This window comes from Elephantulus edwardii, unplaced genomic scaffold (genome assembly GCF_000299155.1).
Source record: "Elephantulus edwardii isolate Elephantulus edwardi_28Jun2011 unplaced genomic scaffold, EleEdw1.0 scaffold00013, whole genome shotgun sequence".
NCBI classification, from domain to species: Eukaryota; Metazoa; Chordata; class Mammalia; order Macroscelidea; family Macroscelididae; genus Elephantulus; species Elephantulus edwardii.
In genome coordinates this window covers 8,706,947-8,726,969 of record NW_006399763.1, presented here as the reverse complement: position 1 = coordinate 8,726,969, position 20,023 = coordinate 8,706,947, and positions in this window count along the sequence as shown.

Sequence of the window (20,023 nt, the reverse complement as noted above, 5' to 3'; positions counted from 1 at the left end):
CACTGTGGCAATTGGACAATTAAAACAGACATTCGGATGGCGGGGGAAGAAGAACAAACTGGGGAGGAGGGTAGAGAGAATGGTGCAGCAATGAAGGAATGAAAACCCAAAATCCCTGTAAATGTGCACTAAGACTAATAAAAAAAAAGAAAGCAAAAATTTATACCACTGAAGCAGTAGGCAACATTGTAATAGATGGAGAAAACCTTTAAGTTGTCAATTATTTCATTTACTTGGATCCACAATCAACACCCTGAGTCATAGTAGTCAAGAACCAAAAGACATGTTGCATTGAGAAAATGTAGTTTCAAAGACCTCTTCAAATTTCTAAAGAGCAAGAACGGCAGTTTATGCACTAAGATGTGACCGATCCAAATGCATCCAAAAGTTGAACAATAAACAGAGATGAACAAAGTAAAAATGATGCCTTTGAGTTGTGGGATGGAGAAGAGTATTGAATATCCATAGAATGCCAAAAGGCAAGCTAATGTGTGTGAAAAGAGTGCAACCAGAGAGCTCTTTAGAGTCTTGAATGTTGAAACTTTATACCACATACTTTGGGCATATTTTCAGGAGGGGTCAGTCCTTGGAAAATGACATTTGAGAACAGTAGAGGGTCAGAGAAAGAAAGAATTACCCCCAACAAGATGAATTGACAAAGTAGCTGTAAAAATGGATTTGAGCATATCAGAGATGGTTCAGGGTAGGGCAAGTTTCAGATCCATCGTTTATAGGGTCATTGTAAGTTGTAGGTGACTCAAAGGCAACTAACAATAATTCAGAGGATTGTTAGTAGTGTAGATTGTTAAGTGTTCCATTAGCCAAAAGGTTGAGAGTTTGAACCTACTCAGAGTTTCCTTTGAAAATTATTCATTGAGAAGATTACAGCCTTGAAAGCCCCATAGAAAATTCTACTCTGCCCACATGGAATTGCTGTAAGTTATGGTGAGTTGGACAATGAGTAACAGAGATTATTATTTAGAGGTTATTAGGTACAGACTGTGCATGAGGGATAATCCAAATATTTTCAACTAATATTTGGAATTTTAATATCTACTTTTTTACATGCACACTTGTTTATTCATTCTTTTTAGCTCAATGCCTATGATTATGTTTCTACACCTACTTGCAGAAGGAAAACTGAGTGTGCCTTTCTTACTCTCTCCATTTCCTAACATGGTAATGCCCTCCACACTACCAATATTCTGTCTCTACATTTGTTCATTTATTTAAACCTCTCTGCATTAAAGACTTAGTCAAGTACTGTGCTAGGCGCCAATGCTAGGAATACAATTATGTTTGTATGTTCGAGCATCCCAGATGGGTTGCAATTCAAATGAGAATGAAGAAATAGGATTTTAGACTTGGTTTTAAGGCTTGGTGAATTTCTTCTTCAGCTGCAAAACTTGGGAAGAAGACCCTCATTGAGACGGATTGACATAGTAACTGCAACAATAGGCTCAAGTGTGTCCGAGGTGATGAGGATGGCACAGGATAGGACGGGATTCATATCTGTTGTTCAAAGGGTTGCTGTGAGTAGTACTTGACTCAATGGCACATAAAAACAACTAACAAATTGTTGTTGCTAGGTGCTGTTGAGTATGACCCATAGCAACCTTATGAATAATGGATCTGAAACCTGTCCTGTCCTATCCTGTGCCGTTTTCCCACTTCCTGACACATTAAAGCCCATTGCTGCAGTCAACATGTCAGTCCACCTGGTGGAGGTCTCTTCCTCTCCTTCACTAATCCTCTACCTTTCTGAGCAGCATGTTGCTTTCTAAGGAATAGCCCTTCCTAACAACATGCCCAGAGTATGTGAGATGAAGCTTCATCTCTTTGCCTCCAAAGAGCACTCTGGCTGCACACACTCTCCAAGAAATATGTTTGTTCTTTTGGTTGCCTGTGGGATGTTCTGTGTTCTTATCTAACAGCACAACTCAAAGGCATTAATTCTTTATCTGTCATCCTTATTCATTGTCTAGCTCTCAGATGCATAGTAAGTAATTGGAAAGACTGAATCAGATATACCTTAGTCCTCCAACTGGCATCATTATTTTTCAATAATTTGGAGAGTCCCCTAACTGCAGATTTTCCCAGTGCTATATGTGTTTTTATTTCCTGACCAAAGGTGTTAATTGATGACCCAAGTAAGATAAAGTTGTTGATAGTTTCAATCTTTTCTCTATCTATCATGATATTGTCTTACTGGCCCAGTGATAAGAAGCTTTGTTTTCTGGATATTGAAATACTATCCAAACTGAATAATGTGTTCTTTGATCCTCTGTAACAAGTGCTTCAAATCATCCTCACTTTCAGCTAGCAAGATTGTTTCATCTACGTAATGCAGGTTATTGATGAGTCTTCCTCCAATCCTGATGCCACATTTCTTTTCATAGAGTCCAGCTTCTCAAATAATTTGCTCAGCATACAGATTGAATAGATATGGAAAGGAAATAGAACCCTGACACACCCCCTTCTTAATTTTAAAAGGCATATTGCCATGGAAAAGTCTGCTGTTAGGGACCTCTCCAAAGTACTGAAGAGCAATGGTGTCTCTCTGGAGACTAAGGTGCGTCTGATACAGGCCATGGTCTTTGCAATCACTTGTTATGCATCAGAGTTGGACAATGGCCAAAGAGGACAGAAGGAGAATTGATGCCTTTGAGCTGTGGTGCTGGAGAAGAGTATTGAGAGTACCATGGACTGCTAGGAAAACAAACATATTAATCCTAGAAAGGGTTAAACCGGGTGGCTCTTTGGAGGCAAGGATTCTGAGGCTCCATCTAACATACTTTGGATATGTTGTAAGAAGAGACCAGTCCTTGGAGAAGGACATTATGCTGGAGAAGGTGGAGGGAAAGTGCAGGAGGGGAAGGCCCTCTATGAGGTGGATTGATTCAGTGACTAGGGTAATCGGGATGGGAGTGTCAGAGACTGTGATTGGCACAAGACAGAGCAGAATTTTTTTTTTTACTGGAAAATAATTTTTTATTGTGACCCCTCCATCTAGTCCTGACATTAGGCACCTTCTTCTTTTGCAATGTGGACAGAGCAGAATTTAAGGCTGTTGTATACAGGGTTGCTATGAGTGGCAGGCGACTCGATGGCACATCATAACAACAACAACAACAGTGTTCCCTTGCTCTATTCACACAACAGTCTCCTTAGTTTAGGTGTAGGTTTCACATGTGCATGATTAAGTGCTTTGGGTTTACCATTCTCCACAATGTTAGCCATAACTTGTTATGATACACAAAGTCAAATGCCTTTGCACAGACAATAAACCACAAATAGACATTCTTGTATTCTTTTCTTTCAGCCAGAATCCATCTGACATCAGCAATGATATCCCTGGCGCCAGAGCCTCTTTAAATCTTGCTTGAACCTCTGGCAATTCCATATCTATGTACTGTTTATAGCCATTTTTAACGATCTTCAGCAGTATTTTGCTCACATGTGACATTACATACATACAAATTTTAAAGTAATATTTAGTTTCATATTGGTGTTATGTGCTTTCAAGTTGCCTGCAACTCATAGTGACCTTATGTACAATAGCCCTAAACCCTGCTCTATCCTGTGTCAATCTTATTGTCTCTGACAGACCTACCCTCACTACCCTAGTCACTAACTCCATTCTTCTCATTGAGGGTCTTCCTCTCTTGTGCTGTCCCTCCATCCTCTTATGATGTTCCTCTCCAAGGACTGATCCCACCTTGCAACATGTCCAAAGGATGTCAGACAAAATTTCAGAATCCTTGCCTCCAAGAAGCAGCCTGAAACACCCCTTCAAGAATGAACTTGTTTGTTCTCCTAGCAGGCTGTGGTATTCAATATTCTCTCCAGCACCACAGCTCAAACACATTAATTCTCCTTCTGCCATCCCTAGTCTCTGATACATAGCAAGTAATTGTAAAAATTATGGCCTGTATCAGGCACACTTTAGTCTCCAGACTGACATCATTACTCTTAATATAAAGATAAGCATATTGAAAAATCTCTCAATATGGCTTCTGCCAGGGCTCCTCAATGTCATTCTCAAGGCAAATTTTTCTCAGCTATGTGGTCAGCTCCACAAGAAAGTCCATGAGTGAAATCCATTAGTCTCTTAGAGCATTCCACTATGTCAATACCTGGAAAAATTTTCTACATTTTTCTTCCTATCTACCTACCTACCTACCTACCTACCTGTCTATCTCGTTGTTGTTGTTGTTGTTGTTGATTGTCTTCGAGTAGAGCACGACTCATAGTGAACCTGTGAAGCTTGAAGCTTCTCTACAACTATTGACATTTATCAAAGTTCATAGAGTTTCCTGCTCCCATATCCTTCTTTGTTTAGGGAGTGGATGCCACTCCTATTACTACTGTCACATTGGCTGCAACTCATAGCAACCATCCATTAGGTATCTGATGTAAGTCACATGAGAATAAACTGTCCATCTGTTTTCCACACTGCATCAAAGGACCTGAGATCTGACAACTTTGGTTAGCAGCACAGCTTACTACAGTTACACCACTAGAATTCAATTACTTTTCTACTTATGACATTGTAAAGGAAATGGGGCAAGGGGGAAGTATTAGAATAGTTTTATTTCTCTACATAAGTATTTTACTTAATTAACTTCAAAATTAATTGTTAAATATATGACCCTCTCAGACCTCATGCTATGCAACTTTTCATTTGCATTTTTATTATAATAAAACTGTAAATGTATAATACTTCCTACCATGTTGAAACTTCATCTCACATTTTTTGGGCATATTGTTCGATGGGCTAGTTCTTGGACAAAGGCATCATTTTTGGAAAGGTGGAAAGTCTTCAAAGGAGAGGAAGATCCTCACCAAAATGTATTGATTGACACAGTGACTGCAACCATGGGCTCAGGTGTGTCAGAGCTAATGAGAATATCACGGCTAGAACAAGGTTCAAATCTGTTGTTCATAGAGTTGCTATTGCTTTTAGTCAATCCAGCATGTTTTCTGTGAGTCATTCTAGTGAAATATTGAAATCTATTATGTAATTGGAGGCAACAGGTCAGAACCGAGAAGGATCCCTGAGCTTTATGGTTGATATTTTGAAAGGTTAGTAGGAAAATTCCAACTTTTGATCTAACAAGTCAGGACTCTAAGCTTGCCATTGTCAGTAGAGTATTTGGGCTTATTTGACAGTTTCAAGAATTGTACCCTTTCACTTGTGAGATATGGCCCAATTCCAGGTGGTTAGGATCAGAGGAAGAACTTCTATGTTAGCAGCTGGTGTCTGATCAGAAGAAGAACAAAGGAAAACAGAATTAACACATTGATTTATTACTGCAGTTGATCTTTAAAGTTTAGTATCTGAGAACAGCCAAGTGGGATTTGCTTGTTGGTCACAGTTTCCAAAAGGACTGAGGTGAGCCTGTGGGCCATTGTTGATCTATTTGAAGTTTAGGTAGGAACTCTAGAACATATATCTGACAATCTTGCTCATCTTCCTTCACTTCCCTTTGCTTAACAATCCCCCAGAAGTCAAAGAATTGTGTTTTATTTTGCTTTGTTTTTAATTTTTCAAATGCAATTTTCTTTCTTCCAACTTCAGCCTCCTGTTTAAATAGACAGGGTATGTTTGCTGCACTCCTAGACCTGATAGATACTTTAGGTTTATTCCTTTGTGTTTAATGCATAGTGAGGGGTCAAACAAAATCAGTAATCAATTTTTCATGCATATTACTTTCTTTTCAAGTCTATTTTTATGTAAACAGGTCAAACATAGATCTGTTTTTCTCATATTATAATAAGTTTTAGAAATGTGGGAACTCAGCCTACTCTTTATAGTACATTTTTAGAGAAGAATTCTATCATCAAACAATTGCTTCTTTAGCAAGATCAGGATGGAAGAGCAATAGGTAATTTCATTTCATGGTGAGAATAAAAATATCAATGTTGCATAACAGTATTTTCTTTTTCACATATAGATGTGAAGCAATGCTTGAATGTGCTTTAATGAACAAGAACAAGAGATGAAATGGTGCACATAGTTAGAGGCAGGATGCTGACGCTATATCAACGTGTGAGGAACAAATGGTAGAAGAAAGTCCAACTGAAAAGGAAAAGATTGATCACAAGGGGAATATTAAAAAGAGAATATAGTATCATGGAAAGTTTCTTAAAGGCAGTGGGGCTACATGCTGCAGAAGGTCAAACAAAGTAATAGAATCAGCCGAATGGATCTGAAAATTAAAAGATTACTGGGGTTTTAGCAAGAATGGTTCTGACAGAGTGGTGAGGTCAGAAAACATTTAACATGGCTAAGGAATAAAAAAGACGTGGGGAAGTTAAAAATTAAATTCTTTTAAAAAATTAATTCTTTCAGGAAGGGGAATTTATAGCATAATAAGAGAAAAGTAAACTTCTATGAAGGTTATACATTAAGAATAAAACTAAGTTATAATCATAAACAAGTCTTACACTTTGAAGTTAAATTTCTCCTATTCTTCACATGTTCAATGCCGTCCATTAATTCAGTAGGAGGTTGCTTTTGAAATAAAAAGAAAATCCAAAAATAGCAATCCCAGTTTCAGTAGTAAACATCTATGTTAATGGTTTTCTTTTGGACATTAGCTATCATTTTTTGACATTTACTTTGATTAGCTCATATGGTCCCATTTTTTTCTTCCCTCACTTTTAGTTCTTTTGTACAGCATCAGTGGTTTTTCAGAGACTAAATTTCACTGGAAGAGATTTTCCTTCTTTCTTCTTTGGAGCAACTGGTGGATTCAAACTCCCTAGGTCACCAGGGTTCCCTATAAATAGGGAAGTAAACAATTTAAATTTTATTTTTATTTTAGTAGTATGATAATATCAAGAAAATATCAATTTCTAGATAAAATTGTTTATTGAGAAATTATACAGAAAATCAACCAAAATATATTTGATAAGTCAGCAGAGACTTAGAAAAGTAGAAATTCTGTCTCCACATTGTGTCTATAGCTATTCCAACAGAGGGATCGCTTTATCCTTAAAGTTTAAAGCAGAAGAAAAATCCATCACCATTCATTCATCTCTTATTGATCAAAGCAAGCCACGTGATCATCCCTAATGTCAGAAGAGGAAAGTGCATCTGTATTGTATGGGTGGAGTGCAGAGCTATTGTCTACTAGAGAGACATTTGCATGGCAGCATCATGATAGATGGTGAAGAGACTGAGACTGTTAACAGCTTTAGTTGCTTAGCTCCACAATCAACACTCTTGACATCAGTAGCCAGGAGATTAAAAGATGTGTTGCATTGGGAAAGTCTGCTGTCTGAGTCAGTCTGGAGACTAAGGCGTGCCTGATCCAGGCAGGTCTTTGCAATTACTTGCTATGTCTCAGAAATCTCAACAATTATTAGAGATGATAGAGGAGAATTTACACCTTTGAGCTGTGGTGGTGGAGAACAGTATTGAATATACCACTGACTGCTAGAAGAACAAACAAGTTCATCCTAGAGAGGGTGAGACCAGGTTGCTCTTTGGAGGCAATGATTCTGAAGCTTTGTCTGAATTCTGAAGCAAGGTGGGACTAGGTGGGATTGGTCCTTGGAGAGAGACGTCATGTTTGGCAGGGTGGAGGGACAGCGCAAGAGAGGAAGACCCTAGATGAGATGGATTGATTTAGTGACTGGGGAAATGGGGGTGGGGGTGTCAGAGACAATAAAATTGGTAAGGGATAGAGCAGATTTTAGGGCAGTTGTACACAGGGTCCTTATGAGTCACAGGTGACTTGATGGCACATAACAACAACAACAATGAAGCAAGTGAGTCAATAAGAGAGAAAAGTAGAGGTCGTAAACAAAAACAAGAGAGCATGGTCTTAGACTGACACTAAATGGTGGCACAGGATTTTGTGAAGGTTCTTTTTCTCAGCAATTAACGGGAGGAAAATGAGGTTGGCCTTGGATAAAGACAAGTATTTGCTAACAACTGGAAGTTGACAAAGTTCATGTTGGTTTATTTTTCTCTTTTACTGTTAATGTGAATGAAATGGGAGTAAAAAATCAATGAGGATAAGGGTTAGAGTAATGATATGAGAAAACTGATGAAAGTAAAGTATTATTCTAATGGATGGGAGAAAATACTGCTTGTGGATTGAATGATAAATTTTTGATGACAGGTGACTTTGGGGATTTTCACATAGAATCTTTAAACTGACACCCCTCTGGATGGTTGTCTAATTTTCTACAGCAGTACTTAAAAGCCAAAGAAGGAATGGTGAGCCTACACTGGCTGGATTATCCAATGTTTGAAGTTTTGCAAACTAATATGGGAAAGAGAAAATTTAGAGGATGCATGTTAAGAGCACTGAAAAGAAAAGGTCCGAGGCAATAAACCAGAAAAGTAGCTCGTCAACAGAAAGGAAAGAAAATTTTTATCTAACTTATTTTCCCTAATGAAAATTATGACTTTGTAGACTCCCTGGTAAAGCAAATCCCTTGAAAACACAATGACAGCTGTTTATAGGAGTTCAATTAAATCAAGTAAGATTTGCACACTCTCTTCGGTAAACATCCATTCTAGCAGAACCACTCTGTCACTGGGAGTTACTACTATTTAGGTGGCTAATAAATCTATGCCTTTTGATGAATACATGAATATGTCATGGTAGCCTAATATATTTTATCCAGCATGTAGAAATGGATTCTTGTAGACTTGGTTTGTAATTTTTTAAATATTGATCATTTTAAGAACAATCATTGGGATTAAAGAGATTAACATATCAAAAATTTTGAGAATTTTTTTAATATTATTAGGATAAAGAAGTAAGGGTAAATTCAGTTTTGGGTGTTTATTTTGTATTTTTGGCTTCAGAATTAATTTCATTGACATGAATTTTAAATAAGGGAAGTTCATATGTAGAAATGTATACTTTTCTGGTTAATAGTCCTAATAGAGATTGCTACTGAAAAGTTACCAAATCTAGTATGCCAATTACCAACTGCTTTAAATCTATTTTTGTTTTTGTTTGGTACCATCAAGTCAGAATTTACTCAAGCTGACTCTATATTAAAAAGGATTATTTCTGTAAAGAATGATGGAAAACAGAAATTATTTTCTGCTCTTCATCCTGTCATGTATGTCCTTGGGACACAGATTATTTCCTTTGCTGCTTCAATTCTAAACTCTGTTTGTATTGGAAACACTTTCTATTATCTTGTATCTCTTAAATTAGGAGAATAAATACTGCTTATCAGGTGATAAAAATAAGCCAGATAAAGCCTTGTTTAAAACAACAACCAAAATAAAAAAGAAAACCATCCAGCTTTATCTGATCCTAAAGACATCAACCAGAACTGTTACCTATGCTTTAATTATGGCCAATAAGAATTGGACCAAGTCCAAATGAAGGTAGTTTAATCAATTGTTTTAAAGAGGAGAGTCTATAGCCTACTAGCCTAAAAATCTTTGAACAGTAAGTCTTGCAGAGATATAGCAGACTTGCCAAAATTGCATTACCGCTTCAAACCATCACAAATTACACTGCACTTTAAGTTTTATTACCAAGTAAGACAGCACACAAATTCATTTCCATGTCTGTTGCCAATTTAAATGAATGGCTGGCTCCTGCCAGCTCAGGAAGACACCGGAGGAAATGTTGCACAGATCATTGGTGCACGGAATAAATGATAGCAGGTCTCTTGGTCATTTAATCTCAGAGCAAAATTTATATTTTAAGTAGACTTTAAAAATGTAATGTGAATTATGCTGTATGAGGGCAATAATTCAAAAAAGCAACCATATTTAATGTCTACTGTGTACTCAGAACTATTCTACATACCGTGGATAATACAGAAATAAAAGATATAAGCTCTGCTCTCAAGGAACTTCCTCTACAATTGGTCAAAATAAATGAGCACATGGGAAAATATTTCACTCCCTCATTGACTCATTGCTGTTGAGTCAGAACCAACTCCAACTGACCCTTCATTGGGTTTCCTAGGCTGTAAATCACAAGGAAGAAGCCCCTGTCAATTTGAAATTCCAGACAGGCACAGCCTTTTAGTTAACAACACACCTCACCGTGAAGTACATAGAAATGTACAGCAGAATATGTCCTTTAGGAATTCAAAGGTTAAAAAAAAATGTCATTAAGTCAGTTTTTGTACTGGTAACTCCATGTATAGCAGTCTAGAACTGCGCTTCATATGGTTTACGATGGCTGAGACCTTTGGTGGTGAACCACCAGGTCTTTCCTTGAAGCACCACTAGATGCATTTAACCCACAAGTCTCGCAGTCAGTAGCCAAGTGCTTAACCATTTTTTCCACTTTCAGATTCCAAAGAAAAGGTAGATTGGTAAAAAGCTAGACTATGCACAGGAGGCAAGATCTTGAAGGAAGCTTGAAAAGAAGTGAGAAGGAAAGAATGCTTCAAAGAAACATTACAAACTGCAGCTAGAGTTTAGGAACAGAATTGAATATTCATGAGAGGGTGGAGGTACTCAAGTAAAGAAGAGGATGATTGATGAAGGAGAATGAGGTCAGAAAAATGAAACACAGTCAACTTATGAAAGAACTTTAAAATCTAGCAGAGGCATTTAGTTTTGAATATGAGAAGGGAGTGGGTCAAAATTTATTGTTTCTTCATGGCACAACTCATCTCTAAAGCCAAAAGATTCACTGGCATTGAGTCAATCTCATTTCATAGCAAGCCTGTAGGACTGACTAAAACTTTCAGCCGAACAATAGACAGGACTATGAGCTGAATAGCACGAGGGAGGAAATGGGAAGGTTACTGTTACCATGTGAGGGGGTGTAATCATCATCATAAATAAAATGTGCCACGTCGCAAGTCAATCTGCTCCACAAAGTTGCCTTTAAATCATAATAAAAAGTTAAAACAAAACATGTAAGTAGACAAAATCAAAACACATTCAATGCTTTGAAAGTTGTTTTTAATCTGCTATCTTTCTCTGAATTTGAATTTCATGTCTCAAACCTAAAGTAACCCACCTGTACTCCTCAGATGCCTGACTAGTTTTCTAAAGGATATTGGATAACTATAAGGACTTACTAGTTGGTGTCACCTTACATTCAGATTCTACGGCCTCAATTACAATATGTTGGTGCTCAGAAATATGGGTTATCATTTATTTGAATTGAACTTTTTATTCTGCTTTTCTAGAGAGTTCTGGTGGCCTAGTTCATCAGGAACTATTTTGTTAACCGAAACGTGGCACCTCTTTGCTGCCTGGCATTCAGCTGCTCCACTCTCCTCCTGTGCAATTTAAAGCCTCAGAAAAACCTCTGGAGGAGAGTCAGTCAGTGCTCATCCAATAGCAAAGAGCTGAGTTTGAGTTGATTACATTTTAGTCCAAATTCCTAAAATTATGCTCTCAAATAAGTTCTCAAAGCCAACCATTCTTCAGTCTCATCACCTCCTTTATTGCTACATTTTCTTCATTTCCCTTTCTTAGACTTTAAGATTTCTCTTGATCTTCACCCAGTTTCTTCTCTTCCCTAACCTGAAAAGGCAGGGAGGGCAGGATCAAGAAAAGGGAAGAAGGTATCAGTTTTCCAATTCTGCTGTTCTTTTCACCAATGCTCTGGACCATGTTGGAGCTAGTAGCCTTGTCTCTTTATGTTTTCAGTATTTCCTTTAACTTCCTTCTTATTGTCTTACTTGAAGCTTTTTTTTTCCTTTAAAATGTTTTGATTCCTAAAACTAGATTTACTAGCCTGTCTCCTTAAAGTATTAACATTTTCATTCACCTTTTTCAGAAATCTAAAAACTGTTCCTCCTTCTTCAAACTCTCTCCCCCTTTGCAACACCATCACGATTGATGCTATCAAAAACACCCCCTTTGGTCACTGATACAGAAAATTGTTTACTAAAAAAGGATATGAAACAGTTCCAAACATTTGAAAGGGATAAAGAATGAGGAGTGTGGTCAAAACTTCCAAAAGGAGTGCTTCCAAACTAACTAAGCGTTAAGAAGTCTTAGATATTCTTATTCACATCTGCCAGTCCCTCTACAAAGAAACTCTCAATTGTTGTATTTCTCTGGTGGTTCAAAACAACCATTGACTCCTTGGGAGAAAGACAGGTAATCTCCTACTATGCAGTTTACAGCCTCAGAAGCCCACTGGTGGGTCAACTATAAGTTGGAACTGCCTAAATAGAAAGAGAGAGTGAATATCTGTACTAAGTGCATGCTACAATTTGAACTCCTGCAGGATATGGACTTCACTACAAGGGCCACTACTATCAATATCAATGTCACTTTTGAAAAGAAATGGTGCCTGGTTGGCATTACTGTCTGCAAAACCCTGATGCATCTTTGTCTTCCTTTACCAGCAAAATGATACACCACAACTTTCCTTGCTCATTGCTGATTTCAAAACTGAAATATCACACAAGTGCAACTGATTAGTGGAGTGCAACCGGGAGTATGTATCAGTTGAATGAAGGAAGAAACAGGATAAATGCTAAGAATTATAAATTAGAATTGTAACCATTACAATTTTGATTCACAGACTAATCTATTTTTTGCCTTCATCTGAATTACAGTTACAACCCAAACCCACGTATCTGTATACTTCCAGGATCAGTTAAGAAAACTATCGACTACCAACTGGAACACATTGATTGAAATTTGTTTTTAAACTGACACCCAAGTCCGCTTCCTCTCTGCTACGCCCATATGCTACCCCAGATGTTGTGCCTGTTTCATTTTAGAAGCTATTATGCCTGCCTCATCTTGGCTTCCAGAACATCTATGCCTACACAATAATAATTCCTTCAGTCAAAAACATTTCAAAAGTTCTATAATAGTGAAATGATGGTTTTTAAAATTTGCGTAAGTCATATCCATTCATGGCTCATGTTTTCCTTAATATACTTCTATATTAGCATCATACCAATGCAAGAGAAACTCATTAATCCAGGCCCTCCTCATTTTAAACTCAATCCCCACTGATGACTCCTTGTTTCTGCTCCAATTTCTTTCCTCTCCCCTAGAATGCCTTTTTCATCCACTCACATGTGTGTCAATCAGCTCCTTCCAAACTCAATTCAGGAGTACTTATTCCAAAAGCCTCTGTCTATTCAAAGCACCTGAATCTGCTCTCTCCATGGTGCTTCACCCTATTAGAACTTACGAATTCCGTCTATCCTTCATTTCTGCAGTTGTGAAAGTGATAGTCTTAGTGGCTTTATGTCATTTTCTATTTGTTTTCTTTTCAGCTATAGGATAATCTTCCAAGAAGAAAGGGCAATGTCTCCTGTTTCCTGTATTTCTCACCGTAAGCTTATCTCTGAGTGTCTCTGAGGTTGGTGCCTCCTATCATGTGCCAACTAAGAGGAGGAATTTATACGTGGGATAAAAGCATGATGTGGAAAATGTCATTTATGATGTTAATAATCATTCTGTACCTTAATCTTACCGGCATAGAAGCCTACTATAAGGAACAAACAATACTTTCAGTTCTATATCATCTTTAAATATGATCAGACCTCATATGTAGCAGGTAACTGGTCAATTATTTAAAACAGAAACTATGTGGAGAGATATATGTACTGACTGTTGTGAACAATGGTAGGAAGTTTACTACACATCCTGATGACATGCCATGTTGTTGTTGTTGAGTACTGTCGAGTTGGGACTGACCCGTAGCTGACACTCTGTTGGATTTTCAGAGGCAGTTAATCACGTGGAAGGAAATTTACTCATCTTTTTTTTCCTTTATGTATTTTTTATTATTATTAATTTTCATGAAAATTTACAGAGACTTTGGATTTACATTCATTCATTGTTGCACTTTTTCTCAGCCCACCCCTCACCCATGTTCGTTCTTCTCTTTGAAAAGTAAAAGAAAAATTATTTTATTGTTATACAATCCCTCCCCCAAGTCCAGTCCACTACGCAGACTTCGTTCTGAACTCCTGTCATGACAATAATACCTAATCACATATCCCTTTTAAACAGTTCTCTCCCTCATATGTTTCAATGCAGTATACATCATTTATCTAGTTGTCTTGAGGAGTAGTTAGTGGATTTGAACCATATGCAATGGGGATTGCATTGCAGGTTCTTACCACGAGGTCACCAGAGCTCCCTAAGTGCTATTGCCCATATTAATAATAGTGTGGACACAGAATATTTCATTACACACACACACACACACACACACACACACACACACACTAATGTGTTCAGTTGTGTGACTGACACTTTAAAAGACCCATTTTTTAAATTACCAGTGTTTAGCATTTTTTCAAAATAAGTTGTGACATTTTTCAAAACAAGGTTTTAGAATGACACTTTCATGAGACTTGCAAAAATTTAGCTCTGACAAGATGTTTGATGATGTTGAGGTTGGTTTTCTGTTTGGTTGTGTTGTTGGTTGTTTTTTAAAAAAAAATAACCTGAGGGCACTGTTCCAAACCATGGTGGCACTGTAGTGAAAGCATTTTGCTCCTAATCTTTTGGTCAATGATTCAAACCCACTAACCAGCTAGTCTATGGGAGAAAGATGGAATGGCCTGCTTCTGTAAATATTTATAGGCTTGAAAACCTTAAGGCTAGTTATAAGAGAGCCCTACTCTATTGGATAAGGTCACTATCAGTCAGAGTATGCAAATTTAGTATTGGTTTGTTTGGGGGTTTTTTTGTTTTGTTTTTTGGGTTATTTTGGGGGGTTGTTATTAGGGAATGGGTTTTTGGTGATTATGACTTTATTTTAGCAAAAGTTTATATAACTTTAAAAACTACTGCATAAAACTGTATCTGTGATTTGCCTCAAGGTAATGGGAAAAAATGCTGTATAAACATTAGTTTTATATATACACAACTCCTCATCATGATCATGGTTGTATTCCAAAGACCAGCTTACTATGCAAAAATCAGTAGATTTCAAAAATGGGGGATAACTACCTGAGATGATGAAATGAAAAATTACTACATCATTACATAACTTTTAAATTACATCACTACACAAAGGCAACATGGTGAAGCATGCATGGCACGGTCAAATTGGCACAAAACTTTAACCATCATAGCCAACATTACTACTTCACATTTCACCATTCATTGCTGCCAGATATAAGTTGTTAATACATCAATATGAGTTGTAAATAGTTGAGTAGCAGACTTTTTAGCCCTGCTATTGACCGAAAATATAAAAAGTTATTATATGAGGAATAGGTATATGTTTACACATATATAAATACATTTTGCCTTATTAAGTGGATACCATGTGCTTATTTTACAGATCTGAAAGAAAGTTTTAAAAGGTTAAATTTCTTGTCTAAAGTCACACCTGTAGTAATTCGAAGAGCTTGAATCCAAATTGAGAATAATTTGTCATTAAATTATATTTTCATTATTAATAAGACATAATACTTTTTTTAAACATAACCCAATGTAAAATATTCTCTTGTTGAAAAAGAAAATTTGTATTAAGCAAATCACAATTATAATTCAATGCAAAGACCTTTATATTTAAATATAGTCAAGGGAAATTAATATGTGTAACAAAAATAATTCAGCAATGGTATCAATCATCTATAGTTGATAACATATTACCATGAAAAGGGGAAGTTATGATATATAACATGGATTACTATTCATACAAAATTATTTAAAAGATTTCTAGCCTGAGTTAATTTTCTCACTATTTTTTTATTCATTCAGTCAGTGAACATATACTGTTCAGAAAATGATGAAGCAATTTATTCAATTAAGCAAATGATTATTTAATAACTTTTATATTCTAAGCACTCTGTGTGAACCTATAAAGCCTAGTTATATGAGTTTAATGCTGCCTCTCTCTACCCTGACATCCTCTAAAGATTCAGAATCTAGCTTTTGAGAAAGGTCGTAAAAATGAGTCCCACAAGGATAAATATTTTATGACTGTTATTGTAGAAGGAGTACAAGGATACAGGATGGGTGGGAGAGGCTTGACGCAGAGGGATGTGGATGTACAGGGGGACGAGGGGATTAATCATTGGATTGTACAATTTGATGGGAGGTGAGGGAAATTGAAAGAATTCTTTCAAATTTGTATTAGAATTTTGTAAATTAGTAAAAATTATCATAAAACAAAGTATTTGAGGTACTACATAAAAAGAAGAAAACACTATTAGAGTTCGAAGAATAGAGATCATGTTGACTTAGGAGCTTGAAAAAAGCATCATGGATGAGAATACTTCAGCTAATTTGAATTTGAGGATGTATTAAGTTATAGCATATACTGAGATGCTGTGACATAACCAATCTCATTTCCTGTCAAGGCAATTTCCACTAATAATGACTCTGTAGAACAAAGTAGAACTTTCCCATAGAATTTCAAAGGCTGTTAATCTTTACAGGCGTAGATAGCCACCTCTTTATTCTATGGAGTGACAGGTAAATCCTAACCACCAACTTTTGGTTAACAGCCAAACATTTTAACAAGATCAGGATCCTTTAAACCACTGTGAAGGCTTAACCAGTCATTTATTTCTCTGGAAGGTGAGGAAAGCTGAGAATCCAGAGCTATCAACGCTGCTCAATTATCCTTACCACTTGCATTCTAAGGTTGCTACAGTCATTGCTATTTTTCAATCAGTGGAAAAGATGAAAGAGAAGTTCCCCACAAAGAATGCTCTTTAAAGCAGTCACCTAAAGTCGCATTATCAGTTACATTCATATTTCATCACCACCTATAATTTAGTACATGGTTGTCCGTAACTGCAAGAGTCTGGGGAACGTGACCCTCTTTCTGCACAATATGTGCTCTGCATCAGCAGAAAGAGTTCTATTTTCAATAGAAAAGGAAGCAGAAGATAGACACTGAATAACTCTCTGTAGCCCCTCCAGTCTGCAAAGCATCTAGCTTCACCCTTCTACTCACACATACAACACAACAATCCTCTACCTTTAGGAAGTAACTCAAAGCCCGTTCTGACATTGCAGCCAGTCAATAGACCCAGATCTTGACTGATCTGGCCTTTTCTTTCTGTAATGTCTACATGTGGTTCCTCAGAATCCATTGATCTGTGGACAAAATGGTCAGTTGTCTCTTCCCCAAAGGCTTTTATTTCACAAAAGGAGTAGAAGCATTACAACCCTACTAGTCATCACCATATGGGAAGCGGAAAATAGTGTGAATTGATCACTCACAGCATCCTTCAGCCCTCCTGTGCAAGAACTGCAGACCCTCATTTTTAGTGATATCAGTTCTTTCTTAACTAGAACAACTCACAGAGCTTTATCCAAAGCCCTTTTCTTTCCCACTTGAGACAGAAGGTGTCAAACTTGCTTTTAAAAGGAATATGTAAGACTTTCTGATCTGCTTATATTATCTTTTGCTCAGTCTTCTTTGTGCAGTTGTTTTCCTTGGTTATGGTTTTTATTAAGTTTTTTTGACATGATAAAATCATTATGAGCTCCCAGGCCATACAAAACAGGTCACAAGTCAAGAGAGGTCCCTTGTCCTTGACATCTATTGAATATTGGAATCTATATCTTATAAATTGGCTACTTTATTTTTATCTCATTTCCTACCAGCAGTCTTGAAGGATTCTAGGTGAGGTTAGGTATTTAAATATCACTATCTTTTCAGTCCAGCTCAATTTTGACTGTTTGAGAAATACAATTCCCCTGCAAGACAAAAAAGCTTTTATAATCTCTTTGCCTTCAATCCATTACATGTAAAAGTAACCAAAGCCTGCTGTTTTGGTCTTGTCTACTAGACTGTTAGAGCTTAAAAATATTGATTTCATGGCCTAGTTCATAAGGGGTTGTACTGTTAACCCAAAGACTGTGAGTGCCTCTTTGGAGGATCAAATCTACCAGCAGCTCCATGGTAAAAAAAATGAGCAATTTCTTCTAATGCAACTTATAGACTTGTAAACCTAATGAAGATTAGCTTCAAGAATATGGAAAATACTTGCTCCTATCTTCTAGCATTTGATACCATGTCGTTGTTTATTAGGTTGTTAGGTGCTGTTGAGTCAAGTATGACCCACAGCAACCCTATGAACAAAATATCTGAACCCTGTCCTATCCTGTGCCATCCTCACAATTCTTGACACATGGCAGCCCATTGCAGGAGTCATCATATCAATCCACTTGGTCTAAGGTCTTCCTCTCCTCCTCTGACTCTCTACTTTTCCAGGCGTCATGTCCCTCTCCAAAGAATAGCTCCTCCTAGCAACATGCCTAAAGTATGTGAGGTGAAGCTTCATCATCTTTGCCTCCATAGAGCACTCTGGCTGCACCTTCTCCAAGACATGTTTGTTTGTTCTTTTGGCAATCCATGGGATGTTCCGTACTCCTCTCGACCACCACAGCTCAAAAAGGCATCACTACGTCTTCTGTCACCTTTATTCACTGGCCAGCTCTCAGATGCAAATGATTAGAAAGACCATGGCCTGAAGCAAATGCACCTTAGTCCTCAAACTGACACCATTACTCCTCAATAATTTGGAGAGATCCTTAACTACAGACTTTAATAGTGCAATACATCTCCTGATTTCCTGACTGTTGGTACCAAGGATGTTAATTTTAGATCCAAGGAAGATGAAGTATGGTATTTTGGTACCATACTCTGAATATAAAAGGAACTGAATAAATTTGTAATGAATGAACAGGAGAATGAGTACTTTTCCTCCAAGATTACATGAGCAATGGGGATCAACCAATGTATAGGAATCAAAGGCAGAACTGGTACACAAATAAATAGGAACTAGGAAATTTAAGAATGAATGTGTGTGCTATTCTTGCCTAGAGAGTCTAGTTGGAGTGGAGAAATGTGATTAGAAGGAATGAAGAAGTTGAGTAACTGGAGATCACAATTCAAAAACAGTAGATTAAGGGGAGGTGAGACTTGGTAGAAGATGATTTGTAAAGACAAATTATTTCAGGTAGTAAGGTTCTCTTAAGAAAGAAGTTTTGGCAAATGATGGTGGTAAAAACTCAGTGAAAAAGAAAAGGTTTTTAATGAACTGGTGAGTTTAAGAAGTTTACCAAAAAATATATTTCAACAAATTAATATTAACACATTAACCAGCATTTAAAGTTTAAACAGGACAGAATATGTAGTAAGTAAAATTTTATTTAAAAAATAATATATTTTCATTTCATTTAATCATAATGTAGAAAAAGAATAGAAAAATCATATGTCAGCAGTGCAAACATTGATTTGACTTACTTGGTTAATACGTTCCTGAGATTCACAAAAAAGAAAAAAAAATAATAGTATCTGTTTAGGTGATAAAGATTTATATAGAAAAAGATCCAATATTTCATATCACTTTGGGGCAAATTTATATAGCTCTATTAAAAACCTTCAAGGTTAAAAATCAGAATACATAATGAAAATGCTAAAATGAAGAATGGTTTATTGGCAAGAACATTATAACATGTTCTTTAAGAAAGACATATGTGAGACCAATGTTCAAATACTATATATTTTCAAATTACTTGCTGATACCCCCAAAATATCATAAGGCATCCCATAATTATATGTCAAAAAAATTAGCATTGACATTCTCTTAAACTGAAAACCTCTTGATGGATCCATGAAATAGATTCCAAGTAGAAATAATCTCTGTAACAAACACACCATAGGAGTACAGACATGACTGTATACATGTGTATATTTATTTACAAACATGGTAGAAATGTATCTGTTTCTTCTGATTGCAACAAGGAGACAACCATGCCAATGGAAAAAGTAGAATCTCAGGCTCTTCCAGGCTTGGGAAGAGAGAGCAAAAGAACAAAATATGAATCACCACACCTGTGCGGAGACAGGTAAGCTGCTTTCACATCTTTTCTCTCATGTTATCTCTATATTCTATTTGAATGGGTAAGAACTACTATGAACTATCATTGACAGTAGTTATTTGATGTTAGACTTTCCACATTCTAGGTAATTCTAGACTCAGTTCATGTCCTACAAAACCACCACTCTCTGTCAATGTCATATGTGGTGAAACATGTTTAAGGGAACATTTCACACTAAAATAGATTGATAATTATATAATATATAATATACAATATATAATATACAAT